Consider the following 15,715-nt stretch of genomic DNA (forward strand, 5'->3'; position numbering starts at 1 on the left):
GGTTTTGGCTCTACTGGTGTTACACTTTTAACTGCGGATTTACAAAATAGACCAAAGCAAAAGGTTGAAATTACCTATGGGCATCAAAGCATAACCCTTTATGGATTACTGGATACAGGAGCAGATACCAGCATCATTTCTCCAGAAGCATGGCCACAACATTGGCCCCTATTTCCTTCATCAAACATGCTCACAGGAGTGGGAGGATTTACATTGGCAAGCAGATCACCGTCTTTGTCTGTGTGCATTGAGAATCAACAAGTGTCTGCTGTGTTTTCAATTGTTCAACTGCCTCCTACAGTTTCCTGCTTAATTGGAAGGGACATTTTAACACAATTGGGAGTGGTGTTAACTAATCAGCACCCTTTGGGGTAATTGCCATTGCTTGAACTTTCCCCATTCCATTCACCTGGAAAACGGATACACCGGTGTTGATTAAGCAATGGCCATTAAGAGGGGAGAGTCTTATGCATGCCCATGAATTGGTAAAGGAACAATAAACACAGGGATAGCTTACAAACCCTGGAATTGTTAGCAGAAGTATGGGCAGTGTCCAACTTACAGGAACCTTTAAATGTGGTCACAGACTCTATGTATGTTGCAGGAGTAGTCAAACAAATAAAGGAAGCGGCAATTAAGGAAGTGAATAATAAACGATTGTATGAGTTACTGATACAGTTAAGGAAGGCTTTACGAGAGAAAAATGCAGCATATTCTGTGATTCATATTAGGAGTCATAAGTGGTCTGAAGGTTTAGGAGAAGGGAATGAAGGTGCAGATAAATTGGTTACCCTACCCATTGATAATTCTTGTCCTATTGACAAGCACACATTGGCCAGAGAAGCACATAGTAGATATCATCAAAATGCAAGAGGTTTAGCAAAACACTTTGAGCTGAGTTTGTCAGAAGCCAAGGCCATTGTCAGAGCATGTCCAACATGTAGTTATCATAATGGTGGGATAGGTCTAGGCATCAGGGTTAATCCTCGAGGTTTAGAAATAAATGAGAAATGGCAAATGGATGTTACACACATATAGCCAGATTTGGTAAAGTCAAGCATGTGCACGTCACCATAGGTACATATAGTCATTACATATGGGCTACGGCTCAGGGAGGAGAGAAAGCTATACATGTTATCAGACACCTGTTAAGTTGTTTCGCTGTTATGGGAGTTCCAAAGACTATTAAAACGGATAATGGTCCAGCTTATGTAAGTGCTAGGGTTCGGAAATTTTTGAATCAGTGGTCTGTTAAGCACGTGACAGGTATTCCACACTCTCCTACTGGACAGGCAATAGTGGAAAGAGCAAACGGTACCCTTAAGCAGTATATTGAAAAACATCAAGATTTGGCAGATCCACAAGCATGTTTGGCTACGGTTTTGTATGTGATTAATCATTTATGCATTTTTGGGGAAGATGATACCCCTCCTGCAATGAAACATCATCCGAGGTCAGGTCAGGAAAATACTAAGGAAACAGAGGTCTGGGTTAAGTATAAGAACCCAAGTACAGGACTATGGGAAAAACCTGCAAAGGTATTACATTGGGGTCGGGGGTATCTTTGTGTTTCCTCACCTACAGGGCCTTTGTGGGTGCCTGCTAAGAGGACTAAACCTGTTTTTGATGCAGCCTCTGGTGGATCGCCTTATGGAGGAGGACAGGGAGCGACTGGGGAAGAAACTGCTTCTAGTCCTATGACCACTACTGTTACAATTGAAGGGGCACTCGGAAGCGGTGGACAGAGCACTGACACGTCACTATCGGACGGCCCAGGAGTTGATTGGTTTCATTGACTCATTATCAACTTTTCGCTTAACAAATCCAGCGAAACTACATTGCCTTGACTGTCACAATCCACATTGTGCTGCCTGGATAGCTCTACGTTGTGGAGGTCGTGAAAGAACTTTTTGGATAGAACAATCATTATTGTGGGACTTGTGGTGTCACACTTGTGAACACGAGCACACATGGGGCAAAAGCTGGCAAGATGAATTAAGGAGACAAACGGGGCAAAACACATATATAGCTTTAAGTCTTTATGAGTCTCCTGAACAGAAAATTCTTGCTTATTATCGATGGGAAGTACAATGTATTGTAAATAGAATTAAGGTTCAAAGTAAATCACGTATAGTTTCTATAAGGTGTAGGACATCAGTGCCTTTAACACAGCATTCAATTGTAGGAGCCTTCAAAGGGGATCCTGATAGGGCATTATATTGCTGCATTGACAAGTTGCAAAAATTAAGTTTGCAAGAGGCAGGACCAGTAAAATCAGGAGCAGCAAGATTGAAGATAGATAAGAAAAAGAAGGTAAAAAGGGAACGGTCTCATTTGAACAAGGATATCAGTGATTGCTAATTAATTTTCTATGATTAGAACACTTTTACAGTTGTGGGACCCTCAGGAGGATATAGTTGTTGAGGAGGATAACGAACAAGAACTACGATTACGAAATAAGATACGCCTTGTGTTAAAGAAAGACCTTGAGCTGTTAGCCTCATATAGTAAAAAAGCTGAAGAGGCTTTGCGATCACCACCATTGAATTGGTTGCTTTGGATTGAAGAAACAGACTTTTATACTGGTCCTTACTTATATTCACTTCCTTGTTATGTTTGCAAAAGGGATAATGATAAGTGCTATGCATGGGTAGCTTTGCATTGTGCAGATTGTAATCAGGTTTATTGGTATTCACAGAGGTCAGTAGATTATTTATGGTGTGCACCTTGTTCTGGAAGGTGGATTCGAAATTTTTTCTGGGTTAGAGCTCTTGAACAAAGTACTGGCCTGCCAGGACGGACAGGATTACAGCTCTTTGAGAGTGCAGAACAAGTGGTTATAGCATATCTTAGGTGGAAGTTGCAGGAAAACCTTAGAATATTTGAAATTTATAAAGCCTAACGCATCATAGCAGCTCGCTGTAAAGCTGATTTGCCTTCAAACTTACCTCATGCTGTACCTGTGAGCAAGGATGCTGTTTTAGAATTAGATCAGTATATTCAAAAATTGACTCAGCCTTACAATAGACAATCTAGCAAACCAGCGAAAAGACAGCGAAGAAAGGAAAAACAACGCAAGCAGAAGGAAGAAAGGGAGAAGCAAAGCAAGCAGAAAGAAAAATGAGGTTTGTTTTTGTTATAATGCTCAATGCTGTAGCAAGTGAAGCAGTAGGAATAACACACTTTAGTCAACCAAGGGAAAATTTATGAATGACACTTGCTAATCAAACTAACCAATCATCACTTTGTCTTAGTCTTGGAGGAGTCACTAACCCATTTCGAACATGCCTGGTGGGACTTCCGGTGTGGTCTCCTGGAGAATTTTGCAGTTTGATAAACAATCAAACCTCATGCATGTCTAACATGTCAAACATCACATTGCCAGTACAACAAGGGTATACTACAGGTCAGAGTGATGGCTATCGTCAATGCTTACTAATCCAATCACTTAACACCTCTTTGCATTCTCCTCCTGAAGAGTTGGATCTTTTTGGAAGTACAAATGCCAGCATATCTAACACTACAGCTGGTGGATGGTTTAGCTTCAAACTTTCGGGTGCTCAGAATTTAAACCAACCTAAAGAAACATGGGCTACCCTAGATTCATCCCTGAATGTGAGTGAATTCTCTCCACAGCATTACAGTCAATGTAACAGCACAAATATCACAGCACCAATGAAATTACCCACAGGAATATTTTTGATTTGTGGAGACAGGGCGTGGAATGGTATACCAGCTAAACCACAGGGTGGACCCTGTTTTTTGGGAAAATTGTCACTGTTTCACCCTAATGTGTCCTTGCTAATGCAGCTGAGTCAAAATTCAAACAGGAAAAAACGTAGCATACATGACTTAGACTGCAGCCAGATAGGAGATCCACGGTGTTGGGGACATTCAAACAGGTGGTGGTTTCAACTATCTTGCCAGGAGGATCTGCCAATAAAGCTATGAATTTAGCAAAACAATTAGGATGCTGGGCAAGGGATGAGCTGAACAAGACATCACAAATTCTAGACATGTTAACCGCAGATGTGCAAAGTGTTAACCATGCTGTTTTGCAAAATGGAGCTGCTGTAGATTTTTTGCTCTTAGCACAAGGGCATGGATGTGAAGAGTTTGAGGGAATGTGTTGCATGAATCTGTCTGATCATTCGGTGTCCATTCACACTAAGATAAAAGATCTGCAACAGGGACTTCACAAACTTAAGGAAGAAGACGGTTTAGGAATTGACGAATGGCTTAAAGGCTTAGGACTCGGACCGTGGCTGAGGAACCTTGTGATCTATGCTATAGGACTTCTGGGTGTAATTTTACTGTTTTTGCTTATTTTGCCATGTATCTTTAACTGTATTCAAAACATGGTCAGCCATACAATAGCAAAAACATGGCAAACTAATCTCTTTGCACAAGAAGAAAACGGGGGAAATGTGGAGAGTATTATTAATAATTGGTTAGCTGAGAAAGGCCATACTGACATAATGCCGCTGGTTAAGCTGAAGGAGAAAAGTCAGCAGTCAGCAAGCTGAAAGGAAAAGTCAGCAGTGACCTTGCTGCAACATGAGGATAGGGAGTAGAGATTAGTCCTGAATATATCCTAAGAATATGTAGAAAGTATCAAAAGTAGAACCATAGGAATGCAGAAGTAGGCGTAGGTGCTGATATGTAACTGACCAATCCTGAGCTCAACTTTTGCAATATGTATGAAGCTCATTATTAACTGTATTTAACCCACCGTACTGATCAATAAAATCGAGCCTGTGATGATCAGACTGATGTCCTGGTTCCCTTCCATCGACACCGTGGGGCCTTATGGAACCATGGAGACCATTATGACACTGTGGGGTGTTATGGAACCAAGGGGCCATTGTGACACTGCGAGACTCCATGGAACCAAAGGTCCATTGTGACATTGCAAGGCCTCATGGAACCATGCAAAGACAATTAAGACACTTTACAGCCTCATGGAACCAAGGGGCCATTGTGACACTGAGGGGCACCACGGAAACACAGAGACCATTGTGACACTCAGGGGACTCATGGAAACATGCAGACCATTGTGACGCTGTGAGGCCTCATGGAATCAGTGAGACCATTGTGACCCTGGGAGGACCATTGTGATATTGTGGGGCCTTGTGAAACCAAGAGGCCTTTGTGACACTGCAGGGCTGCATGGAACCAAAGGTCCATTGTGGCATTGCAGGGCCTCATGTCATCGGTGGTCCATTGTGACACTGGGCAACCAAAGGAGACCCTTGTGACACTGCAGGGCTACATGGAATCAAAGCTCCAGGGCGACACAGAGTGGCCTCCTGTCATCAATGGTCCATTGTGACACTGGGCAACCAAAGGAGACCATTGAGACACAGCAAACCCCCAGTGTCCAAAGGTCCATTGTGACATTGCAGACCTCATGGAACAGAGTGGGGCCTGGGGGACCGCAGAGACCATTGTGACACTGCAAAGCCTCATGGAATCCTTGGGACCATTGTGACACTGCGGGGCCTTATGACACCTAGGGGCTACTGTGACATTGTGGGACCCCATTGAACCTAGGGGCCAGTGTGACACTGCAGGTCTTCTTGTAATCAAGGGGCCATTGTGACACTGCTGGAACCCATGGAATCAAGTCACCATTATGACACTGCGGGGCCCCATGGATCCAAGGCACCATTGTGACACTATGGAGCCCCATAAAACCAAGGGAACACAGAACAGCTCTGGCTGGTTTGGCCTCCCATGGACTGCCTGACTGGTCCAACTGACCTTTGCATGTTGAGTGTCACTTCTCATGTGCTGCCAAAACACTGGGGCTCTGTGCTTTCCTTCCTATGGAGAAGAACTGTCCTTCTGCTCCAGGCACCCATGGCCAGAAGTGGGATTTCACCTCCAAATTTCCTTTATATCCAGGGATTCTTCCCATAGGAATATTGCCAGGACAAGTCTGGCTGGCAGTGGTTTCACATGGGTCACCTCTCATCCGTCCCCAAAACACTGAGGGAGGCTCCATGCTCTCCTTCCCATGGGAAAGAATTGTCTTGCTTTTCCAGGTGCCCATGGCTGAGATTGGGTTTCCACCTCCAAAATTCCCTAAATCCAAACTGTGCTATTACTGACAAGTCTAGCTGGCCTTGGCCTGCTGAGGCTGTCACCTGCCTTCCAAACCTTGGGGCTCTGTGTTTTCCTTCCCATGGAAAAGAACTGTCCTTCTCAGCCAGGTGCCCATGGCCACAAATGGGATTTCACCTCCAACACTGCCTGTTGTGACAGACTGGAGGAGATTGTTGGCTCTAAACATTTTGTGTGTGGGGGACGAAGGGGCAGGTCCAGCCTTGCCCTGCCCTGTGAGCCCAGCCCTGCCCTGCCCTGTGACCCCAATCCCTCCAGGGGCCTCCAGTGGGTTTACGGTTTCTACCTGAACCGCGGCACACTGAACCCCCAGCACCGCCGTTCCACCCTGGGCACTGGGGCCCTCTTGGCTCTACTCAGTGCTGCTGCTGTACTCGGGGCACCCTAAACCCTGCTAGGGACCCGTGTCCCCCCACTGCAGGGATTGTGCGCGACTCACACTGCCGCGATCCTCCACGCACCCGGAGCGCCATTCGGGGTTTGCGTGCCAGCTCACCAATGCGTCTGCCACCCTCAGCACACCCTGAGGGCACCTACCAAGTCTTAAGGGGAAAGGCCGACCCCTTGTGTGCCACTCACCTTTCTATTCCTCCCCACGCCCAGACGGGGGGCCCACCTCATTCCCCTGGGAGGCGTCTCACTCACTCAGGCTTCTCTTGCTTCCCTCTCTTTCTGGCCGGTCTCCTCGCAGGAGTCCGGAACTGCGGTACTCGGAGGGCCACAGCTGCTTCGGGCTCCGAGCTGCTGAGCCCCGTCTCACACACACTTCTTTCGCTTGCCTCCTACTTCTGCCACCGCCTTTACTCACCGATGCTCCTCCACACTGGTCCTAGGCTGCTGCCGACCGGTCCAGATAGGGCCAGATATCCCGGAGGCCCTCAGTCCTCTTCGGGTGTGGTCTGGCCTGGACCAGTCCCCAAGACTGTTATGAATGGCACATGACCAGCTCTTTAGTGATTTCAGCTTTACTGGAAACAGTCTAGGTAGGGGACCCATGGGGGTGTGCGCACACCACCGCTCCTCCCGAGACGGCGTGGAGGAGGAGGAGGAGGTCAACTCCGTCGTCCAGCAGAGCTGGGTCTTCTTTCCTCATAAGAGTCTCTGAGTAGACGCCTGTTGGTTTCAGGTTCATAATCTTTATACTGCTCTTGGCCCACTCTGGTAAGGGTGACGTAGGCAAAAAGTTCTGACCTGTGTCTTTGATATTGTCTCAAGTTTCTCTCTGTTTAGAGGTGTTATTTTGATTCTTTATTTGCATGGTGCTTCATTGTTCTAGAGGTTTTTGTTATGTAATCCTTTTCTGCTAAGTCTTATGGGAGTTTCATATTTGCTTATTAGGTGACGTAATCATCTTCTTTATGGTCTTGGATGGTTCGCCATTTTAGAGGAGAGTGGGAGCAGCGGCAGTAATACCCAACGGTAAGGGGATTTACATAATTATAAAACCTTTAACAAACAATTAATAACTAACATTGGAACATTACATAACTATAAAACATTAAGCAAACAATCTATAACTATCATTGGAACTTTATATTAACTCCTTTAAAAATGAATTCTCTACAACACTGTGGGAAGTTGCGGAACCAGGGGGATCATCGTGGCACTGTTGGGGCCCATGGAACCAAGGGGCCAGTGTGGAAACAAGAGGCCGTTGTGAGCCTGTGGGGCGCAACAGCCCAGAACACTGAAATGCTGGAGGTAACCAAAGGCTCCTTTACTCGAGTTTGGTGCACAGGAGAAACACCAGCCAGATATTTTCAAGAGGTCAAAATGACACAAAATTCTACTGGCAAAGTGCAAAAAACCAGGAAACTTTGGAAGAGGATTTAATGCAACCTCCAATTACACAGAAAACACTTTTCATAGCAGCAACTTCATTAACTTAGCTCATTTAACCTAAAAACCTTTAAATATGTAAGCTGTTGAGGTACCCAAAAATGTTGCATATAAAGACCATTAGAAGGAGAAGAAAGAGAGAGAGACAGAAAGACAGAAGCTCTATAGAAAGACACGCACATGACTATCAGTTCCTAGGGTTCCAGTGTGGGTGAGACACAAACCCCAGGAGAAGGCAGAGTCTATACCAGGGGCTCACCTTGTGCTCTGTGTTTTTAAGCCCCCGACCCTTGTGGGCCTCCCCCAGGTGGGATTTCTGATCGCTCAGGCAATCAGGGCTGGGTTAGCACTGTCCCCACTGTGTGACTGATTGACAGCTCATCCCAGGCGGTCTCAGGACACTGATCACATCCAGCCTCTGACAGTGACCATGGTGACACTGGGGAACCTCATGGAACCTTGGGTCAGTTGTGACCAGGTGGGTCCAAGGACACCATGGTGACACTCGGGAGCCTCATGGGAACAAGCGGCCATTGTGATGCTCTGGATCCCCATGGAACCAAGGGAACATGGAACAGGCTGATGCCTTCAGTTTTAGCTGGCATATTTCCAGATTCTGTACTGCATTAGTCTCTAACTCTGGACTTCATACAGAGTGTTAGCAAGTTTTCTTCACAGTGTAGTTAGACAAAACAATTCTTTTCCAGACCCAGAACTGGACACTGTTGCAGCTTCAGGCCCAAAAAGCGCCAAAAACAGTGAATTGAGGAGAGCAAACCAGAAGGATGGGATTGCATAACCTGAGGCTGTAATTGGACAATTAATCCCAATATGTAAATGGACCTGTCGTGGTTTGAAAGGAAGTAAGTTTTCTGGGATATGCTGTAGTCAAACTAATAGGTGCTCAGATTTGAATATTGGCATGTGGTGTGGCCACTGAGGACATGGATACGCCTCTGAGAACACAGGGGGTTAAAAGCAAAGAGCTGCCAAGAAAACTGTCTTTTGGTTCCAGTGGGTGAAAGAGGTCAGAGCTCCCCTGCCCAGCTGCGGGCTGGGCGCGTGAGAGGAAGCCATGGAGCCGGGTGAGGTAGGCCGGGGCCTTGTACAGACAGGGGAGGTGAAGGCCCCTGCAGGATGGAAGGGTGGAGGAGCACTGACAAACAGCAGGCAGCCCCCCGGCCCCCGAGACAGAGAGAGAGAGATTGTGCCTATGCTTGTGCCACCTTGAAATTTGATATCATGTGCTGGCAGCGCGGCTGAAGGAGAAGGGGGGCGTGCAGCAAGGGTGCGGCAAGCAGGTGCCCGGTAGGGCCAGCATGGGAGTCCTGGACAGGCAGAGCCTGAGATTTGAACTCTTTCTTGGATGATGAAACCTTACAAATACAGATCCTTCTGGATCTGAATGACAAGAGAGATTGAGATGAAATAGAAGGAAATGGACAAGTGTGATGAAAGTCCGTGCAAGTGAAAGATATCAGAAGAGTTGAGAAAAATCCTAGGTGGGAGGAGATGATGGAGTGGCCTTTGGCTGGCCTTCTCTTGTATAGCCATGGACAGAAGCATTTCTCCTGTGACACAGAGACTGCATTTTGGGGGAGGCAATTTTGGAGCCAAGAGAGTGTGGTGTTGTTATGTGAAGGAGTGGCGTGAACAGGGACGACGGGTGAGGAGGGTGGTGGTGCCCTGTGTCTTCAGGGAAGAAGATCTCTGTTCTCAAGACCCATCGGACCCAGGGGGTGAATTTGGGGCTGACAGGTGTCCTAAAAGTGAGAGACTGTGCTTTTTTTGGAACTGGGCAAAGCATCCTTAAAAGAGGAACGCTGGAAGCAGCTCAGGTCCATGTGCAGTGGTGAGAGCACTGGGCGCGGAAGGAAGATGTCAAGATGGCAAATGATCTCCGGGCGGTGCCACGTGTAACATGGAAACACAAGAGGTCTCAACTGTGTTTCCAGGGGAAGCCTATGGCACAAGAGGGACTCCTCTCTTCTTGATGAATTCAGAACTGATTATCTAAAGGGTGGTGATGGTCTGAGAGTTGGCGATCTGAGGGGTAGTATCTGAATTGAGAATCCAAGGTTTTGCTTACTGTGATGTATTGGGAATTTGGTGGGGGGAGGAGGAATATTTGGAAGGTTTTCGTCCTGAGTTCTGTGTGTTTCTCTTATATATTCTAAGTTAATAAAGTTTTTTTTTTCCTTTTTATTCCTAAGCTGGAGCCTGCTTTGCTCTATTCCTGGTCCCATCTCACAGCAGACACCAGGGAGAATGTATTTTCCTGGGGGCACTGGCATTGTGCCAAAGTGGCATTGTGTCAAACCGTGACACCTTTGTAGCAGATGCCTGGCCTGTCTGTAACTCGGAGCTCCTCTGCACCACAGGTAAGAGACCATACCTGGCAGATACTTGGGACAGGTGGACAAAAATGCTGCCCAATGCTCCAGAGGAATCCCAAGAACTGGACCTGTTGGAGTCATCCAAGGCCACATCTGAGTCAAATTTTACTTGAGACGTCTGAAAAACAATTGGCCAGAAATTGACCAGGCAAAAAACACATACCAAAAAGACATATCAGCAATTAACAAAGCCTGTAACTATCCCTATGGATAAATATCAACTATATTGAGAAGCAGTAAATGCAATGCCTTATTACCTATCAAATTTTAACATGGTCTGATTTCTTTAACAAGAATGCTAACAAATTTGCCATATAAAATGATGCCAGATACAGTCACAAAAAGCTGTTGGGTTGTTCAGCAATATGTCAAATTGCATGTTATTATATTTATTTTCCAGTAACCCTGCACTTTAAAAAGTCTAACTGAATTTCTGTTTCCATGGAATTTGCAGTTACCATGGGTTTTCTCATAACTGATTTATTAATAATTACTTAATAATAATTCTAATATGCTTGTAACACCTTGAATCCCTCTAGTACACCATCATGCTGTTATTTCACTTATGGCTTATTCATCTTGAAGTAGTCTTTTTGTGTTAATAACCTTAGACAAAATTACACCATGTCATACCTATACCTTTTAAGGATGTTCATTTTAACTCTGTTAAATTAAAGCCCAATATTGCAATGCTCAGTTTTGTTCTGTTAAATTAAATAAGGCAAAGTTTTATTTGGTTAATTTTGGTAGATTTTATTTCTGTTAAGTTTCAGTATTACTAAGTTTGAACAATGTTCTATTCCAGGTTTTATGGATCCAGTTATGTTTGGTATTAATAGGAATTAACTTTGAGTTCATTTGAGCGCGCTTTTTGTTCTACTAAGGTGATAATGAAATGATGTTTATTAATTTGAAATCCTTTTAAGGCTGAGTTTAGGTTCCTCTTGTTAAGCTCTAGCGCTGTCCAAATAAATTTCTATCAGGTTTGAGTGTTATTTAATCTGAGGTATCATCAATTTTATAGTGAGGTGTTCAGTGTTTTCCTATGATGCATTTATTCTGTCATAAATATATCAATGTTTGTATTACTGTTTTTATAGCCAGCTTTCCATATGCCTTACCATCTTTTGGTGTAGTTATCTACAAGACACGTGTCATTTCAAGATCCTCCTTTTGTTCCCTAGCTGCTTATGTATCTCTCAGACCAGACTACCCCTCTAGCTGGGCTTCACACTGTGGCTCTGCGGTTTGACCCAGTGCTGTCTCATCATTTTTAAGTATTTTTCACAGTTCCAAGAAATGAGATCTCAGCTTTGTCGGAAGTCTCCTCTAAACTGATGGTATTGTGGCATCTACTCTAAATAATCAGATGCTGCCCCAATTATTATTACAGAACCACTCCAACAGTTTGCTGGGTTTAAAGCATCTCTGTGCTGAGGAAATTTTGGAGGAGACAGCTATTGGATGGTTCATTAGTCTGTCACCCCTAGACCTTTACTCCTAAGTGCTATTCTCAAGAGCCTTGTTTAAAATTACATTTAAGGAATTCTCTCCCACTTAGAGCTTGGGTGGTGACCAGGCCTTAGCTCTACCTGGATGGGAATTTGCCAACAGACCCAGATGTTTTCTGCATCAAAGCTAGATTTGAGTTGCTTTGACTTGGCAATTTGACCCTCTAGACATGACAGTTGAACGATTTTTAAATGGAGCTTGGGAATTATTATCTGGAAATAATTATCCAAGTCCCCATTGAATCGAGGTTTGTCAGCTGTTTGCAGACTCTGAGGTGATGGTACATTATTTCAGAGATTGCTATTTACCTAACTCCACCTATGTTGTTAGCTTTCTCTGCTATTTGAAATATTCCTGATTGTTGTATCCATATTATTCCTAATTGCTGTAAGTTTCTTGTCCACTGCATGTAATATTTTGCTATGGTGTTGTTTCATACTCATAACAAAAGACATGCATCTCATTCTTAAAAAACAAAATAGAAGAGGAATGAACACCTTAAGAACGTTCAAATAAGGCAATGTGTACATGAGAAATCTGGACAACTAATCATTTTGAATAATGCAATATTTACATGAGAAATTTGGAAAAAAGATCATCACATCTAAATCCCAATTGAGTGTACCACAGTGAAGCCTGCTTGATTCATTAACTTCAGGAGAAGATGTGCCTGTGTTTTATCATCAGCAGTTCAAAGCAGTCACCTGCTCATTCCATCAGATACTGATCAGCTCTGAAAACATGAGGCCCAGTGAAAGGAGAAATGACCTCATCACCTTGCAGCCTTTGTGGCCAGAGCAGGAGCAGCAGGAGGACTGCCAAAACATGGCTGTGGCTGGAAACTGACAGAGGCAATTTGCCAACAAAAGCCTCATGGCATCCTCATGGTACAGTGCTCCTATGAACCTTCTGCAGTTATTCCCTGTTCCAGCGCCCAGGAGGACATTCAGTGATGTCAAAGATCAACATTTTCAGCTCATAGACTTTCTCATCCTTCTCAACTCATTGGAAACAATGGTCATTTCTTTCCATTTCCCTAAGAGACATTGGACATTATTCTTTTGTTTTCTCATGCTGCAAAACCCTGTGTCAATGACTTGATAGAATTTGCTAAGTTTTGTTGATTGTAATTGGTCTTTTGTCTATCTTATCCCATATCTAACAGATAACCAGTGACAACTGTGATGAGATAATACCCTCACAAGAGTGAGCTGTTTCAACATCAGAACATAGGAGCCTTTTTAAATGAACAAAAAGGGGGAGATGTCGTAGACAGGTAGAATAATGATAAAAGAAAGGCCTTTTGAAATCAGGCCTTGTTCTGCCTTATTAAAAGCATAATATGGCAGAACATATTCTGAGTGCAGCTAAGCAGTTACAAGTTCCCATGTGAAGCTCTTTTGAGAATGAGACTTTGTGAACAATCTATTCTGAGGGTGAAAAACAAATGCACCTGCATCAGGGGATTTGTCCCATGAGAATCAGTGAAGAGAACAGGTAAACAATACAATAGAGAGGTTTGAGGCACAAGTAAAATCTAATTTATTAACCAATAAAGGAAGAACTGCTAAGAAGTCTATGAACTAACTAATGTTGCACACGAGGTCTGTCAAACTGTGTAAAATGAGTTTTGTGAATAAAGAGTAAAGAGTTCTCCAGCTCAGCTGGGTCTTCTGGGATTGCAGTTCCCCCCTTCTTTAGGGCTTTGGTTTTGCTCTTCTTTAGGGCTTTGGTTTCGCTCTTCTCTGGAGCTTTGGGTTCCTTCTTCTTTAGGCTTTTGGTTTCCTTCTTTTCTGGTGCTTTGGTTTCCCTTCCTCTCTGGGATTTTGGTTTCCTTCCTCTCTGGGATTTTGCTTTCCTTCTTCTCTGGGATTCTGCTTTCCTTTCTCTGATGCTTTCGCATGGGCTTCTTTCTTCTCCCGGGTCTTGGTTTTCCCCTTCGCTGGTTTTGGAGCTTGCTTCCCAACAGAGACACTCTTCTTTTCCTTCTTCTGCCTCTCATCCTCCTTCCTCCTCTCTTCCTCCTCTAAGGCCTTTGCCTCCTCCTCGACATTTTGAGCTGGCTCCTTCAGCTCCCTTGTGCAGACAAAACTGAAAACATGGCTGAGAGTCCCACCAGAACCTTGGGCTCCCTCGTCCTGGCTGGCCCTGCACTTCATTCCTTGACCCTGAGGCCATTTCCGTGAATTCTCCTCAACCCACAGAGGTTGGGAACATCCCAAGTGAGGGCATGGGTGGAAGGGGACCTCCAGGACCAGCCAAACCTGAGCTTTGCCATCATAAGGTGTTGACTGTGCATGCTCCCTCTGAAGGCACAGCCAGACCCCTCAGCTCCTGCCAAAGGCTGATCCAGCAGCTCTCTGCGCTGGTGCCTGGAAACGCCCTTTGTCTCTTGGCTTCCCAGTTTAAAGCAGAGCACAGATTGCTGACATCTGCTTAGCTCTCCTCCAGTTCTTACTCAGCTCATTCAGCCCCCTTCTCCCTGGGCACAGCTGAAGCATGATTTTAAAGAGTTCAGATTTCAGCTGAGGGTTAGAAGCAATTCCCATTGATCAGGATGTAAGTTAGATAGGCAGACCATAGGTTAATGGTTATGAGATGCTTAAGCTGGAGCTGATTGTTCTATTGTTTACCATTAGGAGCTTCTTTCTAGAAGGAAGTGGAGGAAGTGAACTGTGATAAGAACATCTTGAAACCAGGAGAACAATGGTCAGCACCTGGGCTTGATGTCAATCAATCACTAAGCTGGGGACCTTGGATGGTGCCAGAGGGTCACAGAGACCTGATGAAGACATTCCTGACCTCATCCCTTAAGACCACTGACCCAATTTGAGACCACCAACCCAATTCAAGGGAAGAAGTGCACAGGAGTGAAGGACCAATGACCTCATTTGAATACAGAGCAGGCATGGGAGGTGCTGGGGTTGTGCAGATGTATTGTGTGTAAGATCTTGGGAAATAAAGAGAGGGCAAAGAACCATGGACAGCATGGTCACGCCTTTTAGGGACGGCTCTGGTGCCACCCACCGGTGTTAATAAACATCCCACTGTCTAACTTGAATTAGTTAGAGAGTCTCTGCCCGTGATCTTCGGTTTTAACGACTCCTAGCCTGCTCCTTCATGAGAACAATCCTATCAGTCAGAAAGCAAAGGCTGCAGGAACTCCTCTCCTGCAAGACAGGCTCTTGTCAGGCAGATTTCCTGCTGGAACCCAGCTGGGACCAAGCAAACCAGTGCTGGCTGCCATGGAAACCATTGGAAGCAGCCTCGTCCCTCTCCTCCCCATGAAACCAACTTCAGCCTGGCCTGAAGAAGTCCTGATGCACAGGCTGGCTTTAAGCAGCCTCCACTCCCAGCTCCACACTTGGCCTGTGTGTCCTGAGCTGGGCTGCCTTGCTGGAGCTGAGCTTCTCCTGTGCTTGCCTACGGCTGCAGCTGCAGGGGAGCCTAAAGCACAGGAGCTTTTCTGGCTGCTGTGCCACCATAAGGAGAAGCCTGGCAGACCAGCAGTGCAAGGACTTCATCTGTGGCAGGAGCAGGACCCAAAGCAAGGTTTGCTCTGTGCCCCACGCCTGCCCATACCACAATCCCACTGTTCTGGTGAAGAAGGCAGGTGATGAAGAAGATGCCACTCAACACCATGGACTTCAAGACACCTCTAGAGGCGGTGCCAAGGCAAGCCCAGAGCCCAGCTCCCTGCAGGCAGCAGCTAAGCCAGCAGGGCTCAGCACTCAAATAGAGAAGAAGATGTTCTGTCTCAACAGAAGAAGGTCCTTCCTCTCTTGGCAGCCAGGCAGCTCAGAGTGGCCATCCCTGTGTTGCTGCTGGCCTTTGCTCTGCAG

Source organism: Melospiza georgiana, chromosome 22 (genome assembly GCF_028018845.1).
Source record: "Melospiza georgiana isolate bMelGeo1 chromosome 22, bMelGeo1.pri, whole genome shotgun sequence".
Lineage (NCBI taxonomy): Eukaryota > Metazoa > Chordata > Aves > Passeriformes > Passerellidae > Melospiza > Melospiza georgiana.